A 9,333-nucleotide genomic window follows, 5' to 3' on the forward strand; every position below is an offset into this window, starting at 1 on the left:
TAAGGGGATGTAATTGTACATTGTTATTAAGAGGTTTTCCCTAACTATATAACCTAATATTATATTGCTATTAAGGGGCACCTTCTTGTTTCTACTTATTGTTATGCTTCTGTTTTCACATGATACCTGTTTTCATCAACACATTAGTATACAGAAAGACTTCAAGCATCATCAATCTATGTTCTAAAACTACATGTGAGACCCATGTATTACATGGGTTAATTAAAAAAAATTAAATATCAAAATGTAAACATTAAGTATTTTTTAAAATTAAATTTTAAAATAAGGTAGGAAAAACATATTTATTGCAATTTAAGATCATATTTATTACATTTAATACTTTATTTATATAGCTATATGTATTATGTGGGTTTTTAATTTTAAAATTAAAAAAACCTAAAAATTGACATGTGAATATTATTTATTTCAAAAATACCACAAAATGACAAATGTCAAAACTTATGAGAGATTGACATGTGGCAAAATGGATCTTCATTTATTAGAGTAGATATTAAAGTTTAATACACATGTAGTGAAATACCTTTTGCCAAGAATCCAGGCTTCAATACAGCCCATACCTGTATAAAATATTAAAATTTAAAACACATGTAGATTATAATATTAAAATGTTTTTTTTCATTAAAAAAAATGCGTATAAATATCAAAAAACAAGATAGGAGCCAATCATTCTATGACACAAGGAAAAATATCACTAGAGAACTGTGAAAAAAATATGTATGGGTGGGGAGTGGAGAAATGTAAGTAGAGTACCTTAGATGTAAGTGTGGAACCAGTTATGCTGATGAAGTTAGCTCCTGCTTCATTTGCAAGTGCTTTGGCAACAAGTGTCTTCCCAGGAGGCCCAAAAGGGAATATTCCTTTGCAAGGCTAACAACAAAAATTGAAAGAGCAGTTGCATAACAACATAGACAAAGCAAAAGAAAGCCAAACAAACAAACAGATCTAAAAGGGGATAATATCTCAGATCATGTTACTAAACAAAACCTATTATACTTTAACATAAAACATTAAGAAAACAACACAAAGTTAATCACTTGAAGACCCATCATCATCATTTTCATGCAATGTAACCACTTTCTCTATAAATCTTTTCCTCACTCCTTCAAGAACAGCTTCTCTAGAAGCTTCACCATTGAGTCCATCATTAAGAACAACATATGATTGGCATAAAATCATAACAACACCTTCTGGAGTGCATCTCCTACCAAAAGTATGCAACCCAACATAATTTGCCTTCACTACAACAACAACAACACAGTTGGAAGATTACAATCTGGATAATTAGGAATGCAATCAGTTGATATAATCTTGACAAACTTGGTAGCTGAATACATTGTTGTCAGTTCTTCCACACACTGCATTAGAACTCCACACTCTGGGTACCAATTCAATCACAAGTTCCCATTAACAACCATATAATCAAAATCAATTGCTAATCAATAACAAACAAGATAGTAGTGAATTAGTGATTACCCATCTTTATATAGAATAACAACCACCCACACATCAGATGGAGCTTGTGATACCTCACGCACAAAATCGGATCCTGAAATGGGAATATCTGACCGAAACTTTGCACCTTTCACTGTTTGCTTCATCTCTGCTAACCTCTTTCTCCTTCAAGAACATAAAAGAAAATGAAACCATGAAAATCTCACATGAAGTTTAATGTCCTCATAAAATGAGATTAGGATTGAGGGAGTTGAATGTACCTGTATTCTTCGAGGAAACGATTTTCATCCAGATCATCTTTTAAATCTTCGAGTTCTTCTTCTGTCTTGTTATCGATCCAAGATTTGGTTTTAGGTTTGGAATCTTCATATTCTACAGCAGTGAAAGGATCGGGTTTGAAGGCAGGGGTTTGGGAGGTAAGTTCCTGAGTCTTCTTTGAATATCATCCCATTGATTTGATGCTCCTTCAACATCTTTGTATACAAAGTGATAGTCTGCCATTGTTGCTAACTATTTATTGATCTTTGTCTTGTGAAGATCAGCTTTATCACTTGGCTCCCAAGATCTCTGCAAGCATAACGAATAATGGGTATTAAGACTTAAGAGATTACTAGAATATGTCCAAACAGCTAGTGTAAATGGATAAACCATCTCAGGAGATGCATAAATTTCACTTGATTGATTGCTTCGGAATTCATGTCATTGATTCACATTATACACACGTCTGTAGTCTATACCAATAAACTGCAAAAAAATTTCTTGATTGCTACATGCTAACAGTTTACTTCATTGCTTCTGTCCCAATTACCACCAGCAAAGGGACTAAGGGAAACTACCTTCATAAATCATACCCTGAGTAGATTTCCACGAGATAAAACAGAATAGACTGCTATGATAAAATAAAATAAAAAATACAGACCCCGAGTAGATTTCCACGAGATAAAAGCTCGGGTCTTTTCTTTGGTTGCTATGTGAAAGCAAGATTTTAAAAAATAAAATTACCAAAGTGGGTGGAATGCATTCCCCATATATGACAATCCACATTCCATAAAAAGCACCATGTCCGGTTTTTTCCTTCAAAAGGCGCCACTTCCTTGGAGCTTCCAAGTTAATCTGACCATCTTCACTTAGGCCATTCTTGTGCCATTCGCAAGGTTCCTCTGTTAGGAATCTTCCTGCCTCATTACTTGCAGATAAGTAATCAGTCTTGAGAATCCAACTGTCAAGTTAAGTTAAACTTAGAACCAATCACAAAGCATGGTAAAGACTCGAGACTCAAGAGATGTTTCATGTTTGTTGTTTACCTTCCAGATTTGGGGGTAATCTTCTCAGATTTTTGTTTGTTTTTATTTTCAATAGGAATTTGCATATTTTCCTTCTGTACTTCAAAATCACACGCTCTGGAACTTGGTTTACCCTTCTTGTTAACAGTTTTTGTTTCGGTTACTTGTTTGACAGAATTAGAAAGACCAATATCTTTCTTAGTTTTGCTCAGAGGAAGTTTATTTCTTTTAGTTGCCTTGTTGTTCTTCACATTCTCTGTCCCTCCCTGAACCTTATCCTCCTTTTCCTTTTCAGATGTTGAATACACATGGTCAGTGCTGCTGTCATCATTCTTACAAACACCTTCTTCTGTTGTCTGCAAATCATTTACATTTCTCTTGCTTCTCTTAGAAGCTCGAAGTGGACAGAAACTGAGTTCCCAGCCTCTGAAGCGTCTTCATATTTTTCATTACTTTGATTTACATCATCACCATGTGCATTTTCTTACATCACTATATCAACAGTATGTAGCCCTAGCCCATGCTCCTCTTTATGCTCTGGAGACTCAGTTTCATCATCCATCTTCTCAATATCCTTCTCCTTCTCTATCTCAGCTTCAGGTGAAGTGATGATGATCCAATCAAAAGTAGTGGCTGCTACCTTAAAAGCACAAGAAAGAGAAAGAATTAAAACCTAGTTAACATACTTGAAGGTTGAAGCTGCAAGTAGAATCATAAGAAGATGAAGTTACCACTTAATAGAGCAAAAACTCTGTCCAGATCAGGTAAATGTTAATGTTGAATTAGCGGAAGCTCTAAACAATTGATCTCATGTGGTGCCTATTTAAACAAAAATTACATATAACATCCAAAACTATAAGAAATATTACAAATTTTATGTTGTAGCAATTTCCATTTCATGACTATAGTGTCATACCTGATCTGAAGGAGATATCCCACATTGTCCAGTTAAATCATGAACAAATAATCCCAGGTGTATCCATCACCTGTATCAACAACTGGCATTGTCCTCAAAGTCTAAAAATTAAAATAATTTATAAAGTTGTTAACTTGATTAAAAAAAACATGGTTTGTTGGGATTAAACTGATGGGTTATGAGCATTCTAACACTCCTAAGTGTACATGCAACCCTAAATACCTTGGATCTATGTCTTCTCTATTATACATGCAAATATGAATATTCCAAGGTATTACCCTAACTAGCATACAAAACATTGATACTTGGGTAATAAACTAGATAGAAATACATACCTTGTTGATGTAGCTTGACTCCATAAAGCTCGAGAGCCTAGTGCCCCAAGTATGACACCTCAAATGGTTCACACAACATCACCAACACATGGAATAACCATGAGAAGAAGACACTCATGCTCAAATCGGCTAGCCCTCATATATATATCACTAGTGCCAATTTCTTGAGCTAAAGGGGTCCTTATATAGTGTGCATATTAGGGTTACACCATGTAACCCATGAATTTACCCATTCCTTATGCTCCATGGGTTTTAACCTCCATGGAGTATCCATGGATCACCACATGGGTTAAACCCAACATAAGGAATCATGGATCATAAGCCCACATATATAAGAATGAATGATTTACACAATCAATCCCCATATATTTAATTAGTCTCTTTTTTATCACAAAATTAAGTCCAAATTAATTCTTGGTCAATACTAATTAAATAACATGATTTCATATTAATATATTAGAACTTATAATATATTACTATGTCACAAATGTCTTCTCCTCACAAATGGTCTATCCAAATGTTTCGATGCCATGCAACCTAAATTGACCATGCCGAGTCGGGTCAAGTACATACCAATTATAGTTATGGACTTAGACACTAATCCAACAGTCTCCCACTTGGATAAGTCTAAAACTATTATTGCGTATGACTTCAAGAACCAACTGGCAATCGTAGCTCTCAAAAGTCGTTGTCGAACTCTGACCTTGTCGATGAACTCTAACCTTTGTCAATGACTTGTCCATTAGATAAGGGATCATATATTCCTCCATTCTAGATATCATATCGACTGAGACATGGATTATAAATCATTCTCTCTGTCCATTTGTTGTTTCCCGATTTCCGATTTATGACGACTGACTAATTGAACAAATCAAATCAGTCCAGGCCTGGCCGAGCACTTATATTTGTCTTCACTAAATCATCGAGGGGCCCACAGATATCGCTTTTATCCCGAAGGTAAAAGGAATGGATAAACTTCGACTCATATGGCTTGTTCTACTACTTGTTGAATCATACACAAAGGCACGTTTTATAACATCGAGTTACCAATGCCTTTTCGTGCAATCAATGTATAACCAACTCATAGTAACAACTCATATCTCTAGGTTTGAAGAATATAAGATATTATCGTCTCATGATCACTCGTGATAAAATCCATGAAGTGAGTCAAATGAGCATGGGTTGAATCCAATACTCAGAACTTATGAGCACTCATGAGTGTCGTAGCACCGCTTTGTCCAACATCTTAGATCTCTACAAGCCAACCCATGACAGTCTTGATTCATATCTACTTCCAACATATGACCGACTGCGGATGGTTTGAATAACTTAGTCATTCGGGAAGAATGACCTAGTTTATTCTGGAAGTCAAAACATGCAAAATGAAACACAAGAATAATCGAATCCAATATGGTCTCAGAACTTATGAATATAAATAAAACACCTTTTATTTATCACCATATTGATTACACATTATTCATTGCATACTGTTTCAAACTATCAATTTTATACTTGAATTAAAACAATAGTTGTCCCATGCTCCAAGCATGTACACTATGTTTTTCTAAACACTAGTCATGCCATACACCAAGTATGCATACTACATTTGTCTATGATCTTTACTTTGTAAAATAGATCGATTAAACATAATTCCAATGATTCTCATTTCACAGTCCCACATCCTCACCACAAATGCAAGAATTTCAAATTCCTGCCATTTACCTAAATCTGTTAGATTCTAAACTTATATGCATTGATCCTCTTGTAATGATTATGCACAAAGTCACAAAGACTTGTCAATTGACATTAAAGAGTATTCCAATGGAGATCATTCCATGCAAACGAAGTCTCAAATTCAAAGTACATTGCTTTGAACATCCTTCTTGCATTAAGTTTCCTAATGTCACACAGATTTAATGAATAACTTCCACATACGGAATATTTCCATATTCTCATTTTGACTATCACTTCTAAACAAGAGTCGCCTCTTTTCAGAATATGTCAATATGGTCCTTCCAAAATTAACACTATACTTCCAACTGTCCCTGAGCAACCAATCTATGGTAAACCTTAGATTGTCCTCGACAATTGCTTAATCATTTTAGTCATATCCAATTCTAGACCTTTTCCCTTCTTAATTCCCCAGGCATTTGGAAAATTTTAGAAAGGATGAATATTATAGCACATGCAATCGATCCTATATCCGAAGCATATGGGACACGATTCATGATGTCTCACATAAAGACATGATACTAGACCAGTCCTTTTGCTACAGTATTTCTATTTGCCAAGTTCTCATAATTCAGATTATGAAAAGGGATGTCGTAATCATAATCGAATTTTAGAACGCAAATAATGGACCCATATATAGAATTTCCTTATGTTGAGCCATTCCAACACAAAATTCATATATATCCTTGACTAAAGATGATTAAAACCTCAATCTAAGCTTTTTGAATTTAAATGAATTATAATTTCCTCTCCCTTAATTATAGAAAAACAACTTTTTCAACCCCAGCAACTTCATGAATTGAAACCCTTTTTTTAATAATTAACATTGCTAACTTGCAATACTTGTCATAATTATCATGCTCCCACTAACATGATGATTATTAGCATAATATTTATGCTCCCACTAGCTTTAACATGTATCCAAAAATTAGCTGGACTTCTAGAAATCAATACTTTATTGACTTTCTTACCAAAGTTCAGATTTCCGATACGAGATTGCTTTGATAAGACTTTATCAAAATCATACACCTTATCTTAGATAGCTCACAGGTGTGTCTAAACAATTTCAGAACTATGAAAAGGGATGCCGTAATCATAGTCTCATTTGTTTAGACCTTTGCCATTTCTCACAAGTCCATGTTAGTGTGTCGGTTAACCACGCACGCTCCACTAACGACTTTGAGAATGCAAAGATCACAATTGCTATCTTACTTAAAATCTACTTGGTGGAAGAGTTTCCTCACCATCATTTTCATGAATCGGAGAGAAAACTTATGACCCTTAGATTTTATGGTGTATGTGTTCTTATCCACGTGAATTTGTCAAAACCATAATCACAAGACTAGGTTAGTGACAAATCCAAACTCATATGGATTGAACTTGTGCAATCTTAACTTCTCGCCAGCTGGCAGTACAGGGCCTGCCATTGCTTCCAAGTAGTTATGCAAACAATTGTAGAACTCAAATCTATAGCCAACTTTAATGGAATGGGCACAGAAATGTCAATATGTCAACATGATAGGTTATAAACCTCACGTCGTGTGCTAGTGTCAAACTACAAGTTTTTATTCTTGATTAGATCTTGAAATTCTTTCAGGATCTTTAAGACTCCCACTGTCTTCTTGACATATAAGACTATCTTGCCAAATATTCAAGAGATAGTGCGGATTCTTTATCAAGACAAACACTTCACACAATTGGCCTTAGTTGGTCTTTGTTTTATCCAAAACAACACAACTTACCAACTTCAAATGTACAAAAGTAGGACACTGTTACTCTTACATTTGATAAGTGTTATAAACCCTTCCTTAAGATATGTCACTCAACTTACAGTCATGGAGTATGACTCTAAGACTTGCTTTTGGAACGAAGTATGACTCATCTTCTTGATTTAACCATTTCATCAATTCTTGATTCCTCTTCTTAGCCATAGGAATGAACTAAGATTTCCTTAGAGGACTAATTGTGATATGGTATCTTAATCATTATAATGATCACAAAACATGATACTAAAGTACTCTCCCATCTTTTCAGATTTGAGAAACTTTTATCCTTCTGCCTAATTTGTTTCTTTTCATTCGTTCTGCCATACATCAAAACTTTTCCAATGTTTCAGAATTATACTTAAACTTGTAAGTATAATCATATTTACTAAACTTTAGTAAATCATGACGAATAGTCTTATCGATCTTTTGTCATGGACTTGATCAGTGCACCAGAATGTGTACTCGATCCCTTAGTCCTTCACTTGACTCACATATACATGTGAACAAGGAATTAATCTTAATTTTCCAAAGATGAAAATTCTCATTCATCATACTATACAACTTGCATGATTTCCAAGTTTCTATCCAACTGAAACCTTGGGTGATGAGAATCTTTCCTTATTTGGCAAATTAGACATTACCACAAATGAAAGAAACAAATCCATTTTCCATTATTGCTATCAATGGAATCATATAAGCAACAATTTTTCACAAGTTCCATTGTAAGGATACTTAGAATAAATAAAATAAAAAAATTCCTTTAATTTTAAAACTTTGCGGAAAAACTTATCCTTACAGTGCAAAAGCATATGAAAAACTTGTAGTTATCTATTCCTAAGCAATATATCATAACTCCTAAGCAACAACTCAAAATTCTGATCATTGAACCATGCGATCGAGATCCATCTTCACGATCAGAATCCGCATATACTTCCTTTAAGTTTCTTCACTTTTCTTTGATCCTTAAAACATCAACATGTGACCCAGTCACATCATGTAATAAGAATCTCAGAATAGAAACTTAAAAGAGTTAGATAGTGGACTTTACCTGAAATAGAGTCAAACTTCTTGACTTGATCAACCTTATGATCTTTCAGGTAAATAGGCAGCTTCGCAATCAATGCCCCTTCCTTTGGCAATAGACACATATAGACCCATTGGTAGGACTATCTCAGACTTAGCCATTCTCTTTACCATTTCGTCAACCGAGTTGACTATGGCCGATCCCTTTCCATTGGGCAGAGAAAGCTTTTGCTGGGTATCCAATGTTACCATTGTTAATGTCCATTGAAGGTTTGGGAAGTTGATCTTCTAATCAAATTTGCTTTACTAGTCCTTAAATCATTTCTGATTCAGCAGCACCAAGCAAATAGATAAGATCATTAAGGGTCATGTCATAGTCTGTTTCATAGTAGTCCCAAAGGAACTCACTATGTGACTTAGAAAGTGATTGAACATCCATCTTTCTTAAGACTTTGACACCCAACTCTCCCGGCTTGTCAATATGTGACTTCATCTCCAAGATGCGATCACACATAGATCTTGCTTGCCAATTGGGCTTGAGTGACCTTGAACTTGTGGGTTAGGAAAAATAATTGGAGGAGGTGGACTAACTGAACTTCCAAGAGATTTGGGAAGATCATAAATGTCTGAACTAGACATCTTTTGGGAGATATTCAAGATAGTTGATCTAAAGTCCTTAATATAACACCCAATATGAAATATTAAGGCTAGGACCCAACACAATATTTTATAACTTGGAATAGGGATGCCGTAATCCAGGCTATAAAATATTTGAAGGTAGGTGAATGACGATTCACCAATTTTCA

The 9,333-nt window shown here is 34.7% G+C and overlaps 1 pseudogene; it reads right to left on the reverse strand.

The window, feature by feature from the left end:
* Positions 1-1,047: 1,047 nt before the first annotated feature.
* LOC145134596 (uncharacterized) lies at positions 1,048-1,974 on the reverse strand (annotated as a pseudogene).
* Positions 1,975-9,333: the final 7,359 nt, after the last annotated feature.

This window comes from Lactuca virosa, chromosome 8 (genome assembly GCF_052849685.1).
Source record: "Lactuca virosa cultivar CGN04683 chromosome 8, Lactuca_virosa_CGN04683_v6, whole genome shotgun sequence".
NCBI lineage: Eukaryota > Viridiplantae > Streptophyta > Magnoliopsida > Asterales > Asteraceae > Lactuca > Lactuca virosa.